Source organism: Protopterus annectens, chromosome 5.part1, assembly GCF_019279795.1.
Source record: "Protopterus annectens isolate FY-2018-M chromosome 5.part1, PAN1.0, whole genome shotgun sequence".
Classification (NCBI taxonomy): Eukaryota; Metazoa; Chordata; order Ceratodontiformes; family Protopteridae; genus Protopterus; species Protopterus annectens.
The window spans coordinates 146,436,517-146,460,894 of NC_056736.1; positions in this window are offsets into that span (position 1 = coordinate 146,436,517).

Sequence of the window (24,378 nt, forward strand, 5' to 3'; positions counted from 1 at the left end):
GATGCTGTAGCTACTATAATTAAGGGCACACAACAGTTTTTAGAGACTTATGCTGGGTATGTTTTTTCTGATGTAGATATTGATAATGAACTTTTGGTTTCACTTGATGTTTCCTTATTTATATCTATACCAAATAACACAGGAATGGAATATCTCAGGCTCTTATTAATTGAAGGAGTGCCCAGGGACCTCATTATGAGATATATGTCATTGTTAGACATTGTAATGAATAATAATGTTTTTATTTATGAAGAGGAATATTTCTTACAGACCAAGGGGGTAGCGATGGGCACCCAGTGTGTGAACTCATATGTCAACTTAGTGTTGGCATATTGGGAGAAGACAAACGTATTGAACAGGGGAGATTATGGGGAATACATCAGTTACTACAAACGATTTGTAGATGATGTTTTTCTTGTGTGGAAGGGCACTAGTGAACAATTGGAAGAATTTGTGGAATATCTGAATGGAACAACAGATTTTCTATCCTTTGAATGTGTTAGTTCTCAGAGGAGATTACAATTTTTGGATGTACAATTGAATAGGAAGGAAGATGGACTACACACTGATATGTTTAGGAAACAATGTTGGAAAAACAGTTTGTTACATCGGAGTAGTATGCATCCGACTCATATTTATCCCAATATAATGAAGAGCCAGATATTAAGGGCACCAAGGCTCACTAGTCAAGATGAATCTTATAGAGAAGTATGTAAGAGACTGGCAGACAATTTTAGACAACGAGGTTATAAGGATGGTGAGATAGAGAGATCTATGCCCAATAGTCGGTCACATAGAAGTAGAAAAGGAAGACCATATTTCCAAAGAAATGTAAATATTGACAGGGTTGGTGAAGAAGGTTTGATCGGAAGAGAAAATGAGGGGCTTTAAGTGGTTATTTTGTTTACTAATAGGAATAATAAGATAAGAGAAGTAATAGAGAGAAATTGGAGGTTATTGACTGTAGATGAGGACATCTCTATGATAGTAGGGAATAGACCAAGGTACACATATAGGAATACAAAATCACTTAAGCAATTACTTTGTTATGAGCAAGATAAGATTCACAATATAAGGTATTCAGATAGACAGGGGACGTTTGCATGTAGAGGCTGCAACCAGTGCCCATACATGGTAGGTGATAATACATGTGTTCACCCTGACACAAGACAAGAATATGTATTCAAACAATATGCGGACTGCAGGATGAGGGACTTGGTATGCAAGTCTTTCTATGTAGGCAAAACTAATAGGACCCTCAGAGAAAGAGTAAGAGAGCATATTTATACTATAAATAAAGAGGATGGTAAGAATGCATTAGCTAAACATGTGTTAACCTATGGTATGACACATAAGTTTCAGTTTAGAGCATTAGAATTAATTAGGAAATCAGGTAGGTTAGGGAATGTTAAGAATTACACGGAGGGTCAAGAAAGCAAATGGATATACGATTGCAAGTGCATAAAATGAGCGGATTGAATGACAGGGTGACATTAAAACCCTTTCTATCAGCTAGACCATATGCACATTAGTCACTTTATCTAGAATTTTAAATTTTTATAGTTTTGTGTGAATGATTTTTAGATATATACATACATATATATAGTCTTTAGTTAGGTTTTAGAATGAACTACATTTTATATATATATATATATATATATATATATATATATATATATATATATATATATATATATTTGTTTTATTTAAATATAATAATGTATTTTTGTGATATTCATAAATATATGCATTACATTAATATTTATACATTCAATGCATATGTGCTTTAGAAATGTTTGTTATGATGCATGCTTTATATATGTATATATTTCAGAAAAATGTTATAAAGCATGTCTTTTTAAATTTTAGTATATCTTAATTGTTTCTGTTGAGCAATAGGCTAGTAATATTTGAATCTATTATTTATGGATGGCAGTCAATGTTTTTTAGTGAAAGTCTGATGAAACGTTGTGATAAGGTGAAAGTGCTCACTGTTTTTATAATTGTGGATTAAAAGTTCACTTTATTGGATTATCTGCCTTGGTGTTGCCTTTTTCAACTGGTTTTAACATACTAGGCAGTACTAGACAAAGTGACAAATTCCACTGCATTATATGTGGTAGTCCATAGGACACATACATACAGGTCAGTGAGGCTCACATACCCACCACCAGCTTCGACCAGCAGGACAGGTGTAAATTACCATAAAGAAAGGCTGGGCTAAGGCCTCCAGTTGATAGCAATGGTGAACAGTCCCCCTCCAGACCTACACAGACTACAACAGGTCTGGCAGTTGTATGTTACTTATGAAAGGTAACAAGTCTGAAACTGAAATGTAGGTCAATAAAACCTAAGATCTGTACTCTACTGATATGCCTCCAGTCTGCATGATAGGTCAGAATACAATATGAAATGGAAGCCAATAGAGTACCTGAAATACCAGAACAGTCATAGCAAATGTTTAAAGTCGTCATGTGTGCCCCCCCCCCCCACAATCCTATGTAGAAATGCAGTAACATGCAAGTGTGAGGAGTAATATCAGTGGAGCACAGATTACCCGAGCTGGCCCAGTGTACAGGATAGATTGTTGCATGTGTACAATATGCAGGGGTCTGTGTGTTAGGTTGTTGCATGTTCAATATTGTCTGGAAGTGGTCAGCATGTAGGCATGGAGGGTTGTGTCTCATTGGCCTATGGACAGTACTGTGGTTGACAGGGCCATGGTCTGACAACTGCAGTGCCAACCACAATGCTTCTCAGCAATACTCATGTCAGCAGTTATCCATATTCACTGTCTAGATGTCAATATCTGTTACCATCTGAAAGATGGACATGCCATGAATGTGGGCCCATGCATACACACAGTACACAAGTACACAGGTGGAAGTACTCTAGACAGAGTGCATAAAATGTAACTGTCAACTGCACACATCTTATAATTGTACATACAGGCTAGCAGCACATTAGTTGTCCATCTAGTATGGAATACTGATGTAGTCTGGCCAATCACTGGCAGATCACAAAAGGCACAGTTATGAAGTAATGAGAGACTGCCTATGTTCATAGGTTCATAGGTAGGTTCACAGGTTCATAGGTTCATAGGTAGATACTAGGTTATTGGCCCTGGGGCCTATACAAGCCCAGCCAAAAAGGTACCCTGGCTTTCGCCACCCAAGAAAATTATTTTCCTGTGCCACTGTCGAGCAGAGCCACAGAGGTGATCCCAGGGGTGAATTTCCTATTTCCCATCCAATCATCAAGATTTTTCTTGAAGAGTGCTAATGAGGAGCTTTGTTTGATATAGATAGGTAGTTTATTCCAGAGTATGCGACAGGAATATATCCCTCCGGCATGTTCTGTTTATTGTGGTGACAAGGTTTAGGTCCTTAGAGCGTGTAGCGTGGAGGGATTGGGATTTCTTTAAGTGGAGCATGTCCAACAGCTCTGGGTTTGACATAGCTTTGTATGTTAGGCAGAGATCACCTCTGAGTAGGCAATATGCAGCGGAGTAAAGCTGGAGTTTTTTGAGACGGTCTGCGTAGGGCATCTGTTTGAGGCCAGTAATCCTCTTTGTGAGGTATTTCTGTGGCCTTTCCAGTTGTTGTAGATGTCTTGTGAGGTACATACCAAAAGGGCCATTGTACTCTATAATGGGTCTAATGAGTGATGAGTAGAGGGGAACAATGACCTCTTTTTTTCCTGGATGAGAAACATTTTGTGATGAGGTTTGCCATGTAGAAGGATTTCCTGACTACTGTGGCGATGTGATTATCAAAGGAGAGACTACTGTCTACCTGTGTCCCAAGGTCTCTTATCACACTTTCAGTGTTAAGTATACTACTGCCTATGTTGTAGTTCATGGGTACAGAGTTTTTACCAAAGAGGATGACAATGTACTTTTTGGCATTGAGCTTGAGGCCATGGCTTTGACACCAGGCATCTGTCTCAGTAAGGCCCTTTTGTAGGATGTCCACATCATTAGGAGTTTCAATTATGGCTACTAGTTTGCAGTCATCTGCAAACTTCGTTAGCCAAAGACCTTCTGTGTTAGCCTGTACTTCAGAAAAGTAGATGCCAAACAGGAGAGGACACAGGACTGAACCCTGTGGTACTCCACTTGTCACTGGTCTGAAGTCGGATTTGGAGTCTGCTACTTTCACAGTGTGGGTTCTGTCAGTGAGCCAGTTGGCAACCCATCTTGTGACATAGGGATATATACCAAGTTTAGTGAGTTTATCTATAATTCCAGAGTGGGGGATGGTGTCAAAAGCCTTGGCAAGATCTAGATAGGCTGGGTGAACCACCTTACCCTTGACTACGGCTTTGGTGACTGCTTCAAAGAAGTCTATCAGGTTTAAGAGACATGATCTGCCTTTTACAAACCTGAACTGGGTGTGGTCCAGAGTTTGGAGATTGCCAATGTCTTCGTTTATAAGTTCCATGATGATACGTTCCATGGTCTTGCAGACCAGGCACATCAGGCTAATGGGGGTGGTAGTTCCCGGGGTCCATGGTGGCTCCGCCCCTTGTGGAGTGAGATAACCGTCACTGGGCTCCATTCAGCAGGCACAAAGCCTGAGATGAGGCTATGACTGAACATGGTACTTAGGTGGGGTGCCAGTTCATTCTGTAGTTCATGTAGAATGCAGCCTGGGAGTTTGTCTGGTCCCATGGATACTGTGGTCTTGGCTTTGGAGAGTGTGTTTTTTTCCTGTGCAGCTGTGATTACAGGAACTTTGCATTCTTCCAGTATAGAGATGGGCTCTTTAGGGGGTAAGAGGGGGGTAAAGTTAGCACTGAACCTATCTGCCAGGATGTTGGCAACATCAGTTGGGACTATAAATTTAGTGCCATTGTGCTGTAACTAAGAGCAGATCTGAGTGTTGCCATTGAAATTCTTGACATAGCTATAAAATGCTTTGTGGATGTCTTTAGAATCAGTGATGATTTTGTTTTCGTATCTAGCTTTGGAGGATTTTATCAGGGATCGCAGCTTCTTACTGAGGCTGACCCGGGAGCTTATCCACTCATGGGATGTTACTCTCTTTTGCAACAGTTTCTTCCTTCTGTTGTAGTTTGTTTATGGCAGGGGACCACCAGATTGGCTTCCTTTTTTTGGAGGATAGCGTCTTGGTTCTGTTTGGGATAGCATGATCCATGCACTCATGTAAGTGCTTATAAAGTGCATTTGTGTAGGATTCAGTAGTCGTAACTGTATTGTCCATCTGCATGGATGTCAAGAAGTTCACGACTTCTGTCTTAAGAAGCATGGGAGAAATTTTTTGCCATGGTTTCCTTAATGGGAGGGGTGGGACAGGATGTGGATATCTAGGGTAATTAGTTTATGGTCAGATCCGACCAATGAGGCGTTGACTTCAGGTGCGGAACACCGGTCACTCATGTTGGTAAAGACTAGATCTGTGATATTGTTGCCCCTGGTGGGGGTGTGAATAAGTTGATCCAGGGCATTGGAGTTTATGAATTCCAGAAAGTGTTGAGCAAAGGAGTTGGTACATGAGTAGTTTTCCAAGTTAATGGTGGGGTAGTTGAAATTGCCCATTGTTAGGGTGTTTCGTTGAACCCTGATATTTTCTAGTACATCAAGAAAAGAGGAGTGGGAATCCTGGGGCATGGTGGGTGATCTGTAGCAAGCTACAATTTGGATTGCAGTTTTGCCCAGAGTTAGTTGCATTTGGATAACCTCAGCTGCATTATGCTGAGCAACTAGCCTGGAGGTGTGGATATGCTTAATGAATATGGACACACCTCTGCCTTTGGTGTTCCGGTCCAGGTTACATGGCCGAAAAGTGTGGTATGAGTTATAGCCTGGTAGGGCAGGGGTGTTCTCTGGAGCCTTGAACCAGATCTCAGTCACTGCACAGATATTGATGTTCTCCATTTTAAGGAGTGCCTCGAGTGAGTGCATTTTGAGATTTAGATTTCTAGCATTGAGTAGCATCACCCTCAGTTTTTGCTTGCCTGTTCCTGTTACGGTGGTGAATTTGTCATTTGAACCTTGCCTAAAAAAGGCACTATAGGGGTGGCAATAACCTTAGCCAGTATCCAGAATCCCAGGGGTGACAGATGCAGGCCATCTCTGGCAAAACATCGTGGTCTGTTGACCATGTCATCCCAGGCAGACAGATACTGGATCACTTTAGAATGGCACCAGAAGCTTAGCCAATTGTTGAAGTCAATCATTTTGTCCTTGTACTGTGGCATCATTCTGGGTGATGGCAGAATGCTACTCAGGGCTAGGGTCATACCTGTCTGGGCTACAAGATTAGAGAGCTCTTCCATGTCTCTTTTCATGTAGTCCAAGGAGGTACGTCTCAGGTCATTCACACCAACATGGACAATGACAGAGTCATATTTGTACTTGTTGTGGAGTGACCTGAGTGCATGGGTTATGTGCTGGATCCTGGCACCCAACAGACAGCTGACAGTAACCTTTTCCTTGTTTAGCCTGGTGAGTGGGACATCAGTGTGCCTGACTATAGAGTCACCTATGACTAGTGTGTTGAGTACATTGTTTTGCCTTATTGGCTGTGTTTGAGTGGCACACTGAGTCTGCGGGCTATGTGTCATTTGGGTTGTGTTGGGGGGTGGAGGTTGCTTGCATTTCTGCTTTGGAGGTCTCTGCTGCTTGAGCAGATTATTATTGAGAGCCTCCGTGACAGTTTTTGTGTTTCTATGTGTGGATTTTGGTGGTCTAGATTTAGTGAGACTATGTGATGAGTGTGGTGTGGTGCAAGTGTTTACCTTCTCCTCTTGACTGTCAAGTTCAGTCTTGATTGGAGAGAGCTTTACCTCCATTTTGGCTTGATAAGTGCATCTCTCACAGGTTGTAGTGTTGGGTGGTAGGAGGAGAAGGTTGTCTGTGTACATGAGGCAATTTCTACATTGCCCCCAAGATACCCAGATTCATCAGATAGACAGGAGAGAACACTGGGAGCTGACCTTTGGACATGCCAGAATAAAAATCTATTTTCCTCTAGATAAGTGAGGAAAGTGAGAATAAGAGCTGTTTTTCTCTAAGCAAGTGAGGAAAGTAAGTACCAAAACTGTTTTCCTCTAGGTAATGAGGAAGGTTGAGTGCTGTAGTAATTACTAGGTTATTTAGTGCTTACAAGTTCTGAACAAGTGCTGATCACGAATAAGCAAATTCAAGTGCTAAAACTAAGAATTTGTATCTGGACTAAACTAGTTACAGGAAAGGGGGGAAACAAGTGCAAATGCTGGCTATTAAATCAGAAAGTTGAGAGAGATGGAAAAACTGCCCAAAAGGCCAATAACTATAATTTCTGGGCCAGAACAACTCCTTATGTGGTAGATAGGTTACCTAGTGCTTACCACTCCCACTGATAAGCTAGAAGGCTTCCCTCCAACACAGAAAGCGAGTCCCCGCACAAGTCACATAAGGGGAATGTCCCAGGTATATCTGTGAGTCAGCTGGAAGTAGCTTCCATATCACACATGCACTCAGCTCACCACATCATCAGCCACAGGTTTATCACAGGTCATATCCTTTCTGTTGGGAATTAATACAGCATGACCCCACTCCTGTATGAGAATACATACAGAATGCAGCATGCTGAAGAGTTGTCCTATTCAGGTGTGTCCCTAGCTGTAAGCAGCACCCTGCCTGCATCCAGACCAGTGGATCAGTATGGACAGGAACTATTGCCACTAATACCTAGCACACTTACCCTGTCACCCCAGAGGAATCCACTGACTTGCAGTCTGGGAACGTAGGATTGACAGAATGCACTGGCCTGCTACAGATGGCCTGCATCACTACCAAATGGCCTACAGTCCTTTGTCAAAGGCCTATGTCTCACCCATAGTGCCAATATATGGTATCTCATGGGGTCCCAACTGACAACCTAACACAGTCAACAGAACACAAATGGAAGACCATGTTGACAAATCCCAGTAGCATGCCCCCCCATGTCCTACTGCATGAACTGTGGGCCAATCCATAAATACCGTTGGGATGAAGGGCCAACTATAGGAATACTTCTCAGATATCACTCGCATAATGTTAGGAAGAGGATAGAATAACAGTGTGGGGGGTGTAGAAGCATGGACGTCATGGAGTGTGTGAAGTCAGAAACTCTGATGTGTGCTCATACTACCCCTGCCTGCAAACCCAGCAATGGGTGGCTACAAACCTGCCCATAAACCACAATGTCAAGGGGAACTAACTAGATATATGAGCCCTACCTCTGGGTAACCTGGGTGAATCTGTACAGCTGACAGGTATGGCCACAGCAGGATATGGCCATTTTTTTAAGTCGATATATGTACAAGAGGGGGATCCTCAATATAGTACCAATGTGCTGGACGATTTACACAGAGCCATCAGCAAGTGTCTGCAGCTAACCCTCCAGAATGGCAGGAGTGTGCAAGAATGTGTAGGCTGCGGATCACAATACTGTTCTCAGCTTCATTCATCTTGTATTTCCCAGGAAATAACTGTGAGCAAATAATTATATCTGTCAGTAGGTGATGACATAATATATCACAGTGTAAAATAGTACATATGTTGGAATATCTCTTCTAACACCAAGCATGTAACACAAGCAGCACAGACAGCAATAGTTACAGTATCCCCCTGTCTGTCACCCATTGTGAATCCATATTGTCAACCTATCTACAGATATCCTACAGAAATAGGTTGCTAGCTGTAGGTGTAGAACACCAAACCCTGGACTGAACTACAACCCTACCTGGAATGGATTCACACACTCAATACAGAAGGTAATACTGGGCATGCTCCTACACTTAGAGAAATGAAGCCCATGTCTGACAACACAATGGACTATACATATCTGTCATTCTCAGATGTCTGTGTACACACACCAAATTGTACACCATTTATGCTTCACACATACATTGGATAGGAATACTCACACATATCCAAGGCCAACACACTATAATATGCCAAACATACACACAGAGATGTGGGGAAGAGACAGACAGATGGTGACGGTGACAATTCCATTATGAGGCCTGTGCCACCCACTACACATCCAATTGGCCAATATCACATGATGTGCTGATGTCAATCAGTGTAGACATTTCTTTTCGTAGCCCTCAGCCCTATAGTGTCTGTGGTGCTTGTAATAACTGTGTAACACAATAGTACAAGTCAATATTTATGTAGCATTTGTATACCCAGTCCTGTCAAATGTAAAGTTGTGTGTGACTGAGTGTGGAATGATCTATGGCCCATTCACACACACTCTGCACTTCCCCTTGCCCATGTTAGCACTCCTGCTGATGTCAGTCACCTTGAAATAACCATTAGCCAAATCTCAGCCCCATAAGCTCATGATAACTGCATAATACTTTAGTATAGCAAACTAGTTAGGTAGAAGTTCCAATCCCAGACATGGCAACTGTTAAAGTAAGTGTGTGTGTGTGTGTGTGTGTGTGTGTGTGTGTGTGTGTGTGTGTGTGTGTGTGTGTGTGTGTGTGTGTTTGTGCATGTGTGGGGATGGATGATATTGAGGCCATTTACACTCACTACACCTCCCATTGCCCTATTTTAACATGCCTGCTGATGTCAGTCACTTTGAAATAACCCTTTGGCCAAGTCTCAGCCCTATAAGCTATGTGCTGCTCGTGATAACTGCGTATTACTGCAGTGTAGCAAACTAGTTAGGCAGGAGTCCCAATCCTGATCCTGGCAACTGTGTAAATGTGAGTGAGTATGTGTATCCTTGTAGAGACCTGATTTTGTGTTCATTCACACTTATAACACGTCCCTTACCCCTCCTTTACCATTCTGCTGATGTCACTCACTTTCAAAGATACCTCGGCACAGCTCTCCACCATGTAAGCTCTATGGTGCATGTGATAAATGTGGAGCAATGTAGTGAAAATAACTACATAGTTATGGGTTTGAATCTCATCCCTGGCAAGTGTTTGTGTGTGTACATATGCATGTTTGTATCTCAAAGATTTTGGCCCCATTTACACCCAGTACGCATCCCGTGCCTAACTTTGGCAGCCCTGCAGATATCTTCCACCTTAGAAGTACTTGTTGTCAACCCTAAACCATGTAAGGTCCATGGTGCATGTGTAATGTAATGTTCTGAAAAGGTTGTTAGTTAAAGGTTTGAACCTCACCCCTGGTAAATGTGTGTAGGGTAAAATATTTTTTGCAATCTCTCACCCACTACATCACCCAATGCCAGTATTTACAAGGGCTGGTGATGTTCCTCACTTTAGAAGTACCTTGGGACATTATCCACTATATAAGCTCTGTGGTGTGTGTGTTAAATGAGGTACACTGTAGAAGCGATACATAACTAGGTAGGGGTTTGAATCTCAGTACTGGCAAGTGTGTGTGTCATCAGTATCCTCTGTGGGGGTTGGTGTAATTGTGTAATAACAGGATCCATTGTGGAGTGTGTTTTGCTAAATTATTATGTTAAGGACCTAGTATATGTCACAATGTCTACATTACAAGGCCAACAGATCTCAAACACTGGAGAGGTTGGTGTAGACAATCCACAGCCCTAAATGTGACACTATGGATTAGTGAACAATATAGGCAACCCTTCTATTACTCAGAGACCACTCTCCATTCACGTATCATACACAAACACACTTGGCTAGGCAACAGCTACTATATTAGTAGTTCCCCTCATATTGCCTCACAGATAGCATCCATGGTGTGATAGCAGTGGACTACATGCCTGTTGACCACAACAGTGCCACTGATATCAGAAAGTACTTTGATGTATTATATCTCCTGACTGAGTGTGTGTTATCCAGCAAGTAAAAGGACATGGCACCCTGTTACATCCCCTTAGTAGCCAAATAAATGTGTACAGTGGCCCTTTTGCCATGTTCCCCACTGGACACCTGCAACAACTGTAGAGTCTGCAAATCTCCCCCACAAAGAGAATACCATGCCTTATACACATGCTCTGTATGGAGAGATGCCACTAACTCCAATGAATACCTGGGGCAGCTTGTGCTATAGGACTGCAGGACTGCAGCCACCCCACCTGTAAAAAGAAAAAAATAAATTGCTGGTCCCCCACTGTAGAAAATAAAAAATAAAACAAAAAAATTCACGAGTCCCAGAAACTGCACACATGCATGCTTAGTTCCTGACTGCTGTGTTAGGCAGTCCAAAACTCCACACACGCATGTGTGCTCAGTTCCTACACTCCAGACTGCTCTGTTAGGCAGTCTGGATAGAGAAGGAAGGGAACTCCACCCTGCCAGCCCAGAAGTCTATGTGGTGACAACCACACAGACCAGAAAAACACAAGACTGCATTGTCCACAGGCTGGAGGCTCCAGCCTACTCACATCTCACAGGGAAAACCAGAACAGCCTGCTACAGGACTTAGCTGCCATGGTGGATTAGGCTGCTTTCAGGGACAGATTCAGGCCACTACAGAGGAGTTAAAAACCATGGAGGATCAGATCCAATGGAGGAAGGTAGTGTGTGCGAAATGCCCCTGTTGCTACATGGTGGTGTATAGAGAATAAGGCTTGAACCCTGTATTTTAGGTACCAAATGGCAAGAGCCTGAACTCCCTACCCACCACTATTTGCAAAATATTTGCAGATTTTTGCCTCATATTTGTTCTGTTCTGTTCCTCATAAAATCTGTGGTTTCTGTATTTTTGTTAGATAGCACAGCCAGTAGTGCAGTGGTGCAGTGGTAGCACTGTTGCCTGAGAGCTGCAAGTTGGCTGGTTTGATTCTTGGCTGGGGTGCCTTCTTTGTGGAGTCTGCATGTTCTCCGTGGGTTTGCTTTGGTGTCCTCAATGGGTATTTGTCTCTATTTTTTTGGACTTTATTCCCCCATTATTAGCTTTGTCCAGGTTTTTTGTGCCAAGGTTGAGAGCTATGGTGATAACTGAACTTACTGAATATGTTTGGGGGCTGTATTCCCCCATTATTGGCTTTGTTCAGGTGTTTTGTGCTAAGATATTGACAGCTATGTTGAGAACTGAATTTACTAAATGGTAGCCATTTAACTTTCAGTCTTCCTTGCTTTCATAAAACAGATGATTTGGTATAGTGGTATATTGCTATGACTGTTTTGCACAGGGTCCTGGGTTCAATACTTGGCAGTGAAATGTATGGTGATAATACAGCATTTTATTCTAACAACTTTCCAACATTATACAAGCAATGTTTAAAATGTGTCCCTGTTTTTGCCCCCCCCCCCTAAATTTTAGATTTTTCCAGATTTCTGCAAAGTTCAGAGATGCAGCTGAGTGTCAAGTACATTTTACAAGAAGATGAGAGCTGCAAGTTTAGTGCTGCTTATACTGATTCATCTTGCATTGTTAATAGCACAATAGGTAATATGCTTGCTTTTGATGCAGGAGGCTGTGGGTTCTACTCCCACAATAAGTAGATGCATTGCTGATACTGTATTGTATTGTAAAGGGCATGGATGCCACATTCCTTTTTGGTATAGATACCTAGTAACGTTGAACCTGTTATCAGTTTGCCATCCATTCCCTATTGCAATATTACTAGCTTATCGTTTTTTTAATGCAGCTTAGGCAATTTATTCCTCAAGGGCAACAGGCACTTTATTTGTAGATGAAACAATGAAATATAAAGTTGGTTGCTAGCAGCAACCTTTTCATTAGTTACAGATTTCTTTAATGTGGAATTATTTAGATGACTTTTACTTCTTCAGAGATTGTGCATATTTACTGATACTGGTGGACTGCAGAAGTTTGAATAGACTTTTATGATGCCAATGTTCTGAACTGGGCAGTTGTGTCATTATTGGTGTATGCATTTTGTTTTATTGTTTACTGGAAAAATGTTCTGAATTGGGCAATTTTGTCATTATTGGTGCATGCATTTTGTTTCATTGTTTACTGGAAAAATGTTCAAAACAAATTTAAAACACCCTCTAACAACTGTACTGTATTGTACAAGGAATATAATTTAATACACCAGGAAGGTTTATCAAAGGCCATGTGTATGTTTCATGTGCAAGGAGCCTATGATTTGAAAACAGTCCATAATTAATCTTTATCTGCCAATGGCAAAATGTATTTTCTTTAAATGTGGGTTTCAATGCTGTTTCAATGAATGTGAGTTTCAAGGGCAGAGACGTTTTAATGCTAAGTCTGTTTTCATTGTGAGATTGCATTGCTTTATTTAGCAGATGTCTTAGTGTTTGTGCTGTAAAATGAAAAATAAAACTTTCAAATGAAGTCCAAATCATCTTAGAAGTAAAGCAGTATGCACATTAATGTTTATGGTAAATGGGGTGAAATAGCCAAGTAATGGTTCATTGGAAAGGCTGCAGGAGGGAGACTCCATTCGACCATGATTTTGTGATGGGGAAGGGTGGCAAACTCAAAGACATCCCGGACTGAACTATACCTCTCAACTGTCCAGATTTTCACAGAATGAATAGATTTTTGCTTCTTATTTTTGGTTTGTTCCTCATAAAATGTGTGGTTTTCTGGCAAATAATTTAGGAATTAAGTCACTAAATAATGACAGACACTGAGTTTCAGACTTCATAACCTTCAGAAAAATGCATGCTAAAGCAAGACCTGTTATTCTATCAATTGTCTCAGTTTATACAATAATTTATAGCATTGTGTATATGTTCCCCCAGTATATTTGGCCTTGTCCAGATTTCCTGCATTAACAGGTTGAGAGGTACATGCAAATAAATTAGTTTATAGAATAAGGCATATCCAATCTCTCAACTGTCCCCGATTTTGGCTCAAAATGTTGCTCTTCCCCTAATAATCCCGCCGCAAAATGGCAGTTTTAGAGGAAAATGTGGAGGGCTTACAATTAAGAAGCAACTGTAATAATCAGTGTTATAGATTACTTTTATTTCAGAAATGCATGTAGATTCTTTTATTTTGTCAGCTGCTCAAGTTAACAGTACTAATATTAAAAAAATGCCCCTTCTTTGACAGGTTCCCAGCTGTATTGTGTGGCTATTTTATATTTTTGCATCCCTTTTTTGGTCCATTTTTCATAAAATTGTGTTTTTTTGGCAAATTAGTGGCAAATCATTAAAGACTGAAGTTAAAAAATAATGACAGACATTTGAGTTTCAGATTTCATACCTTTAAGAAAATTCATACTAATGCAAGACCTACTATTCTATTATCTTTCTAAGTTTATAAGAGCAATATTTAAAAATTGTCCTTATTTTTGGGCCTTTGTCCCACTTCTATGTATGGCTCTGTCCATATTTCTTGTTCTGAGGTTGAGAGGTATGACAAATGTGTCAGGGCCATCACAGTCAGCCAGAGACATTTCAAATTGTGACATACTTGTTGCACCCCACTCCCCCATGTAGTGACTCTGGATGTGTCCAAGCAAGGCAAAGAGCAGTTATGCAGTGTAAATGTGCAGAGTATCCCCCCATCCAAGGTAGACACAAGTGCTACTTTTATTCTGTCCTTGATTTTGCAGAATGTTCTGGTTTCTGTCATTTTATACTGTTGATGTATGCTTATTATTACACAGAAAGTGCCTGTTGCTCTGTGTTTAAATAGCAATTAAACTTGTCTGAAATTGTAAGATGCAAGTAAGCTTTAATAAGCATACTGTTAAAGAATTGCCAACACTGAAAGCCTTTCTGTTGTTGCCATGCAGAGAATACTTACATAACTAGATAATGTATAAGCTTTGTGTATTGAAATGCATATGACAGTATTTGTAATAAAGGACAGGATTCAATTATTTTAAGAAGCTCATTACATTTGTTGGAGATTTGCAGTCATCTTTGCAGGCTTTACCTGTAAACCAAACAGAATGGCAATCTATCATGTGTGGTCCATTACCCGTACAGTAATCCTTTAAGCAATGTATCTTGAGCTTGTTTCTTGTTTGCTTTTCATTTTTTACTTTGATCATGTTTTCCCCATGAAGCAAGTAGATAGTTGTCAGGCAGCAGGTCTTTTTTGGATAAGAAACATTTTTACAAGTGGGGGTATCACAGAGATTGCTACTTTCAACATGTTACTTGGTACTTTAATAAACCTGAATATAAATTATAATTAGAACTACAGTGCAAGGAGAAGTGGTTTGAGTTGAGTGCTGCTTGTTTTTCTTATACTTGATTTTGACTGGCATTCCAGTAATGTATTTAAAAAGTAATATATTTTTCCTTGCCTCACAACCTTTTTGTTTCCATCTAGATATTAAGTAAGCTGTCATGCAGCCAATGTATTGAAATATTTTTTTTCTTCTACACTTCATTTTATCTTGAATGGACTCTCATAATGATGGTTTGGCACCCAGGGCAGTGTATTTAATTAAAGTTACAGTTTTTGTGGTTTTGAGCATACCCCCTCCCCCTTTTTAGTTGGCCACACCCCTTCCCATTGACCCCACCCATTCACCTATCTCCTGCAGCCCCCCTTTCATTTTAAGTCACCAGCTGCCATTGCTGAATACCAGTATCATACTGTCAGTGTAGGTGCAATCACAACCTCAGTTACATAGCCAGGTATCACCAAATGAGGTCAGGAATGCTACATCAGAAGATACCAATCGGTCCAAACAACATTCCCCAGAGAAGTCAAGTACACCTCCACACGCCAAAGAGCATGCATGTGGGACATATGCACAACCCAGTCACTGTCCATGTTATAAAATGTAGATCACATACATTGGAAGCAATGCACATCACTGGCCACACACAACAGAAACCTGGATGAGTGGATGATGAATTCAGTATTCACCCCCGGGGACCATTCCAGTGACTACACCCCTGAGCCACGCTGTGAACTATTTTCATGTGGCCTGACGCCAAGGTATTCCCTTGGGCTGGCCTAGTAGAGCCTTCAGGCCCATTTACCAACTACACACCTATGAAGCAATGAACCTATAGATCTCAATACTGGCAAGTGTGTGTGTGTGTGTGTGTGTGTGTGTGTGTGTGTGTGTGTGTGTGTGTGTGTGTGTGTGTGTGTGTGTGTGTGTGTGTGTGTGTGTGTGTGTGTGTGTGTGTGTGTGAGTGAATAATAATCCCAGTGTGTTTGGTTGATGAATATCCCCTGTGGCTGTGGTTATTAGCAATCAGAGGTCTGTCCAAACCAGAACATGTACCATTCTCCAGTCTACAACAGATGTATATCAACATGTACCTACATACAACCTGCAGCCCTATAATCTGAGGCATATGCAATCACTGTGTTGAAGACCGCGAATTACCATACACATACTGTACCCTACCTATGACATGGTGGATGTGTCACCAGACTGCCATACCCTGTGGCCTTGCTGCAGGCCACATCCTCGTGACACACAGATGCATAGAATGGACATAGGATACAGCATGTGAGAACACATTCACTCAGCACTTCACTTGTGGGGGGGTGAGAGGGGTAAAGATGGCACTGAATGTGTTGCCAAGACTGTGGCCAGTATCTGTTGTCTCGGGATAGGTATTAGCTTTCTGCAGTATCTCGCAGCACTTGTATTTAATGCTGTGGAGGTTGCTGATGTAACAATCATGGCTGTTATGACTCTTGTCAGTGTCTGCTGCATCTTTGCTGCCATAGATGCCTGTCGGGGTCTCCATGAGGGATCCAAAGTTGTGTTTGAGGCTAATAAGGGAATTCAACAGTAATGGGACACCACCTTTCCCTGCAACAGTGTCCTCCTTCTGATGTACACTTCAGTAATGTTATGGACCATCACATTGTCTCCCAGTGTTTGGAGGACAGTGTCTAGGTTCTGTTTGCTCTGGCTAATACCACATGCATTCATGTGCCTGTTTGTACAGTGCCTATGTGTATGATTCCACAGTCATGCAGCGACATACCATTGGCATGGGTGCAGTAAAGACATCCACCCCTGTTTTCATGGCTGCAAAGTCAGCTTTGGAGAGTTTTTGCCAGGTGGTTATCTTTGTGGGAGTGTGGCTGACATGTTGAGTTCCATGTTGATTACAGCCTCTGTGAATCTCACCATGCAGGGATTGACATCTGGGGATGAGCAATGGTGCCACATTTAAGTGGTCAACACAGGTCATGGCTGTTGTATCTTCTATGATGGGTCAGTATGAGCTGGTCTAGGGCAATGGAAATGATGAAATCAAGAAGTGTTGGGCCACTATTCTGGCAATTGGTTAAATTCCCCAGGAGATGGAGGGGTAGTTGAAGTCTCATACTATGTCAGTGTTGCATTGGACTGTCAGAGATGGCAGGGTGTTGAGGAATGTACATTGACATTCTAGGGACATAGATGGGGACCCATAGCTGGCTATGGTCTGGGTAGCATCATTACCCCAAGGAGGTTGTACCGGAAGTATCTCCAATGCATTATGATGGGATGCTAGTCTGGAGGTGTTCCTATCTATAATGAATATGGAGACAACACCACCTGTGGAGGTGTAGTCCATGTTTGGGGGCTGACATCTGTGGAATGTGTCATAGCCTGATACTGCAAATCTGCTGTCTGCTGCTGTGAACCACCTCTCCACTACAGCAGGCATGTGTCCTCCACTCCAGAAACTGCTATGAGTGACTGCAACCTGACAGTTAGATGTCTACTCTTGAGCAGCATGACCCTCAGATTGCATACACATGTAGCTGTTATGGTGGTAATAACATTAGGAACACTGTCCAGGTACCATAGGGGTGGCAAGACATGTAGGCATTACCTGGCAACCCAGCGGTGACAGATGTAGGACATCCATGCCAAGTCATTGGGTTCTGGCAATCATGCCATCCCAGGCAGAGAGGCCCTAGATTCCATGAAAATGGCACATAACATGTAAACCAATGTTGCAGTCATCTATCTGTTGATAGTACCACAGCATCATTCTGGGTGACAGTGGTACACTGCCCAGGACTACTGTCACACCTGCCTGAACCACAAGTCAGAAAGTTCAACCATGTAACCTGTCATGTAGTCCAGGGAGGTGTGTCCCAATTCATTCACACCCACATGGATATGGAGTGATACTTGTAGTTGTGGAGTGATATGACTGGCTGTATCATGTGTTAGATGCTGGCATGTGATTGAAATTTGGCTGTTACCTGTTCCAGATTCAACCTAGTGAGTGGGATGTGTGCGCCTCAGTATTGAGTTACCCATGATCACTGTATTGTGCAAGGTGGTTAGCCTTAGTGGCTTAGGTTGAGGGCACACTGTAGGTTAAATATGTGTCCCTTGGCAGGTGCCATATCATGGTGTCTGAGTGGGTTTCTGCCTTGCTGGTCTGTGCTGGTTGGGTAGATGTCCATTGAGTGTCTCTGGGAAAGTGGGTGTGTGGCTTTTCACTGTATGTCATGGCAGTCAAAGTGGGTGTCATGCTGAGCTACGTGTTCCACATGGTGTGGTACATATGTTGATCTTATCCTCTAGACCTGCTAGCCCATTATTTTCTGGAGAGTGCATATGCCCACACTGGGTGATATAAGGGTAACCATCACAGGTCTGAGTGTTTGGAGTTTAGAGGGGAGGGTTGTCTGTGTACATGCAGCAGTTGCAACATTGCCCCAGAATAGACATGTGCAGCAGGCCAATGGGTGAAAGCACAGATAACCACCCTTCAAACATGCCAGGAGGGGTGGACATAACTAGTAAGTACTGGGGCAACATATGTGATGCATGAGTACTGCCAATAGCTCACAGGTGTGCCACACTTCATGATACAATAACCTAGTGAAGTGCCAAGCCATAATGCTAGTTGAAGTGCAAGACAGAAAGAACTAGCATGATGTATGGGTGGAAAAGAAGGCAGACTGTCTGCCACATGTAATACTTTACCACAACTGTGCAGTTATCAGCAGTTTTGGTGATGTGAAAGTTCAGTAAGCTCTGTAGTACATGTGGTAACTGTGTAAAACTATAGTAGGAATACCTAGATATGCAGAAGTTCTAATCTCAATACTGGCAAGTGTATGTGTGTGTGTGACTCATGTACTGTCTGACTCATACAATTTTTGACATGTGTACTGCCCTTTATACTTCCCTTCACTGCAATTTAATAGACTTGTTGATGACATCTACCTTAGAAGTACCTTTGGAAGAGGTGGAAAGTATAAGGTCTGTGACTGATAACTGTGTAGCCCTATAGTAGGAATACTGAGATAGGCAGGAGTTCTAATCCTAATGCTGGAAACTGTGTGTGTGTGTGTGTGTGTGTGTGTGTGTGTGTGTGTGTGTGTGTGTGTGTGTGTGTGTGTGTGTGTGTGTGTGTGTGTGAGGATCATATCATGTGTGACTTATAGCATTTTGATGCATATACCACACATGTCAGGTGACCACCTCCCGCTGCCATTACTTTATGCAGTGTGTTGACAACATCTGCCTCACATGCAGCTGGTTAAACCATTGTACAGTCCTCTGTACAGATGTGTTAGTACTGTGCTAATATGTGGAGATGTCACTCTACCCAAAGGGGATGATGAGTCATGTGTGTGCATGAGACCCTCTTGGCAGGACCACATCACTAGGGAATCTGGTGACAGCACCCAGCATGCAGTCATCTGCAAACATGGTCAGCCATAGCCCAATGGCTGTGCCCTGCACATCAGAAAAGTACATCACACATAACAGAGGCCCAAACACAGAACATCAGATTACACCGTTAGTTATGGATCTACCTTTTGGGGGAATTCCCCTATGTGGACTACGTGGGTCCTGTCAGTGCACCAGTGTGCTACCCATCTGGTGACATATGGACTGATGCCTAGGTGGGAGTGTATATCTATTATGGCCAAGTTGGGAATACTGTCAAAGTTTTTGGCCAGGTCAAGGTAGGCAGTGTGCACTGTCACCCTCTTCCTTGGCTTTGGTGACTGTGTCAAAGTGGTCAACCAATTGTATCAGACATGATCCCCACCTTGAGAAAGCTTAACTGTGCGTGATGAAGTGTGTGGAGGTCACCAATGTCCATGTTAATGAGGTTCACTATAAACTGTGCCATGGACTCGCAGCTCAGCCTAGTTAGGCTGATGGTTCTATAATGTGCCAGATTGGTGGGCACCCCACCTTACTGTGAAGGGGTGATAATGAGTGTCCTCCATTCAGCATGGACAAAGGTGGTAGTCAGGCTTTGGTAGAATACAGTTACTTATGGTGATACAAGGTCATGCTTGTGGTCATGTAGGATGCATCCTGTGATGTGAAAGGCTCCCATGGCGGCTGTATACCATGACTTTGAGGTGGCAGTGGTGACCTGTTCTATACATATAAGGGGAAGGGGACAGGTCCTGGGGATATCCCAATGTAGTGATGGGAAACAGGAGGTGAAGCCTACACTGAATATGTCAGGCATCACGTATGTTATACCTACAGAACTTGTATATCTGGTGTCCTTGACCACTACTGCTGAGAAGATCTGAGTGCTTCCTGTGATTTTGCAGGCATATGTGAAGAATGCTAGCTGATTGCCTGGAGTGGATGTCACCAAAGTGGGATGGGAGTTTGCTTTGCAAGATACCAGTAGTGATATTAATTGCTAATTTAGGCTAAGGTGACAGGTTCTATATCATATGAGCGAATCACACAAATTGTGAATGCTCATAATATGGAACGTACTGGACTTTAAAGTTCCTATTGTGGGGGACTGCACCACCCACACCCCCCGCTAAATATATATTCCAACTCCGAGATCGCACTACAGTGAGGAAAGGACAAATATCCAATTCTTCACTGCACTGCAATCTCAGAAAAAGCAGTTTGAGGTCCAGTACGTTCGATATTATGAGCGTTCGCAATTTGTGCGATTCACTCTTATGATATAGACCCAAGGTGACATTACATCAAATGGATACCTGCCCCTACTTTGTCTCGGACAGCAGTATGTCATTCCCTGTTGTAAACACTATTGATTGCAGATGTCCACCAGATAGGTGTACATATTCTTGCAGAGGATAATGTAGTCCTGTCGGGTATACCTGACGCCATGCATCTATACAATGCATGTATAGTGCTTTTGTGTATTTTTGGATATTGGTGCCAGTTCCTGCAGAGGGAGTGGGGACTGCAAAGCTGTGTATACTACCCCTGAAAAGGCTGTATTCAACTTTGGAGTTGTATGTATGTCTGACCCTAGCTAGATGGGTATTGTGGGAGATGGTGACTGCAATCTTGACCATTTAATGGTTGCTTTCACCACGGAGGATGATACTGTCAGGATGCTGCAGTGGTTACCCATTTTGTCTAATATCATCTCCAATAGACCTTCACCTCATGTGGGGGTAGCATCTAGCTGCTCCCAAGTATTTGCATTTCCACTGTTGATGGATCTCTAGCCATTTGTGTGCTGGCATGAGTACATCTTCCAATGCATGTTTGGGTAGTTCAAGTAACCCAAGATTAGGGTACAGCCCTAAATCCTGATACAGTTGATCAGATCCATATATGCAGAATGGGCTTCCTGGTCACAAGTGGGGGTCAGTAGCTAGCTATGATGTGATAGGTGTTTTGGCAATAGAGAACTGCCCATACAGTGTCCCCTGTGCATCTTATAGGCTATACAGCCTGGAGGTGTGTATGTCTATCATATATTGTGAAACCCCACATTCCATGGCTTTAGCGGTCACACTTTGGGGTCTGGCTGTATGATAGGATGAGTGACCATGTAAGTGTGGGGTGCTGTCTGCAACGTTGAACCATGTGTCTGTGACTGCACAGATGTCAGCATTTCCCAGGGTTATGAATGCTTGCAATCAGCGCAAATTCATGTTTGGACTCCTAGCATTTATCAGCATGGCCTTCCATGTGTGATATGCACACAGTTGTATGTCAATAGTGTTAAGCTCACCAAGTCTCCTAATAAAGGCACTATGAGGGTGGGAAGAACCATTGCCAGATGCATGAAGGCCAGTTGAGACAGATGGAGGCCATTTCTGGAAAAGCACTGTGGTCTGTTGATCATATCATCCAAGGGTTGCAGGTACTGGATCCCCCTGGAATGGCACAGGATCACAAGCCAATTGTTAAGGTCAATCATTTCCTGATTGAAATGTGGAATCACTCTGGCTGACAGCAAAATGTTGCATAAGGCTAGGGAAATACCTGCCTGGGACACATAATCAGTGTGCTCAATCATGTTGCAATGCATACAGTCTAGGGAGGTATGTGTCAGTTCAGGCATGCCATCATGGACTGTGACACACTCATGGCAGAACCTGTTGTTAATAGACAGCAGTGTTTATGTGATATGGCAGATTCTGGCACCTGGCTGACAAGTAACTATGACCTTGCCCATACACAGCCTGGTGAGAGGCACATCTTTGTGCCTCACAATAGATACTCGTATGACTAAGATGTTTTATTTATGGTGACTTTGTGGCTATGGGACACAGGTGTGTAGTTTTGCATGGGATGGGCTGTGGAGGGCTGTGGAGTTCACATATGTCTTTGTCTTGGATGTCTCCTTTGTTACTGGATGTGTATGTTGTGGACCTATGCATATGCTGGTGTGTGTTGTGCAGGTATGGGTGGTTGCTGAAACAATTAAATGACTGAGTTGTGCAATTATAAGCAGAACTTTGTTCTGCTACTGCAGTCACTGCCACCCATATTAGCACCTCAAAGGCCCATAGGTTGGGACACACTTCACAAATATGTATAGGTGTCCTAAATGTCACCAACCACTCTCTGGATTGCTCTTTTATATAACATATGTACCAGAGGCACATGCTCACCTGGACTGTTATGGGTACCCTTACCCTGGCTATGCTATGACGACAGAGCTGACACTGCTCCCTCACTCACATAAACAGCTTGCTGTTCCACAATGTGTTTGCAATAACCAGTATGGCTCCTGGGCAGAGCACAGCAGCTGCAGCCTGCAACATATGCATCCGTTTGTTCAGCTACCTGCTTCAGACCTACCATACCTTCTAAACACCTAGAACAGGGAATCCACACAACAGTCATACATAAAGGGGTGGGTGGGGAATGGTCAAGTGACAGGAACATGTGTCAAAGTCCTCCCCTATAAAAAAACACAGCTGATAAACCAGCGGCTACTGCAGAAGCATGCATATTCTGATACAAATGATGCATGACACTCACATCTGTCTGTCACCTTACTGACCTCAACCCACATTGTTAAACAGTAAACTGCCACATAATCAGAAAGCCTGTTCACAATGGTCAAACATAGAATGCAAAACTATAGACATACCACATAAATCCAAACAGTGTACAGTATCTCAACCTGCTGTCTGTGATGCTTTAATCCCCACCCCTCAATAATGTCCTTCTCACAGGCCAGGAACAGGGTCAAGACCTACATGAAAGCCTCAAGTACAGCAGTGTGTTGCAATGACTTTGGCTAAAGAAAATGTAACCTAGCTGTTCTGAATGCATTTAGCAAGTCTGAGCCATAGAATGATGCACAGGCAATCAGCTGTTCATGAGCATTACCTGCAAAAGGCAAGCTGCTGCCTATGGTACACAGGTCTGTGATTTTCTCTATGATGACAGACTGTGCTATCCTAGCATCCTATCACAAGATTTCTGCACATAAAGGAGTACAGCACTATACCAGTATTCTGCATGTAATTGGATGCAGTTTGGGGATGCACGCATGGGAAATAGGGATTACAGCAATAGAGGTCTGTGGTAAATATCTTGGAATTACATGTTGCTGTTAGTCAGCTGTCCAGCAGCTACAGGCTTCCCTTTTGGCTCTGTCTGCTGTGACATAGATCACAGCTCTGTCCCCTGAGTCCCCCCAACAATGGCCAGCTCATGTACAAATGTGACTGCAGTGTCTGTTTAGACAATAGTGACAGTCAGTAGTGGTGGATACAGCTGACATATCACATGGTGTTCTGTCAATCTGCTCTTCTCACTCTGTGAATGTCACACAGGCATAGTTCAAACATTGTCCAGGTGTCCCTGACTGTTCCTGACGTACTCTGGCTAGGCCACTTTGTACTCAACACCTGTATATCATTGCCTGAGAACTATGACTAGCATACCTGTTGACTCCCCACAACAAGACAGCAAGTTATAGCCAGTAGTTTTGGGGGTACACAGGCTCCACCTCAGCAACTGAGTGTACATATTGAGCATGCAATGTGAGGGAATTAATACAGTACCAGATATTAAAGTACCATAACTGTTTTCTGAGGTGTCTGGCCTATGACAGCAAGATTCCCCACAGTCTGGAAACAACCATTACATATTGTCCAACTGTTTTCCAGACATCCACATTTGTCTGGCAGTGGTAGGTTCCACATATATCAGGCACATGTACACATTCTGCAAACATCTGTGTACTGTGGATGTTGGACACCCACAAGGTGGATACCCTACAACATGTTTGCAGTGCTGTCTGTAATTGTATCACGCAGATGTTGCATGAGTACAGATGCTTGGTTTTACAAGTGAACTATACCGGTTATGGGTCATATTAAAGACA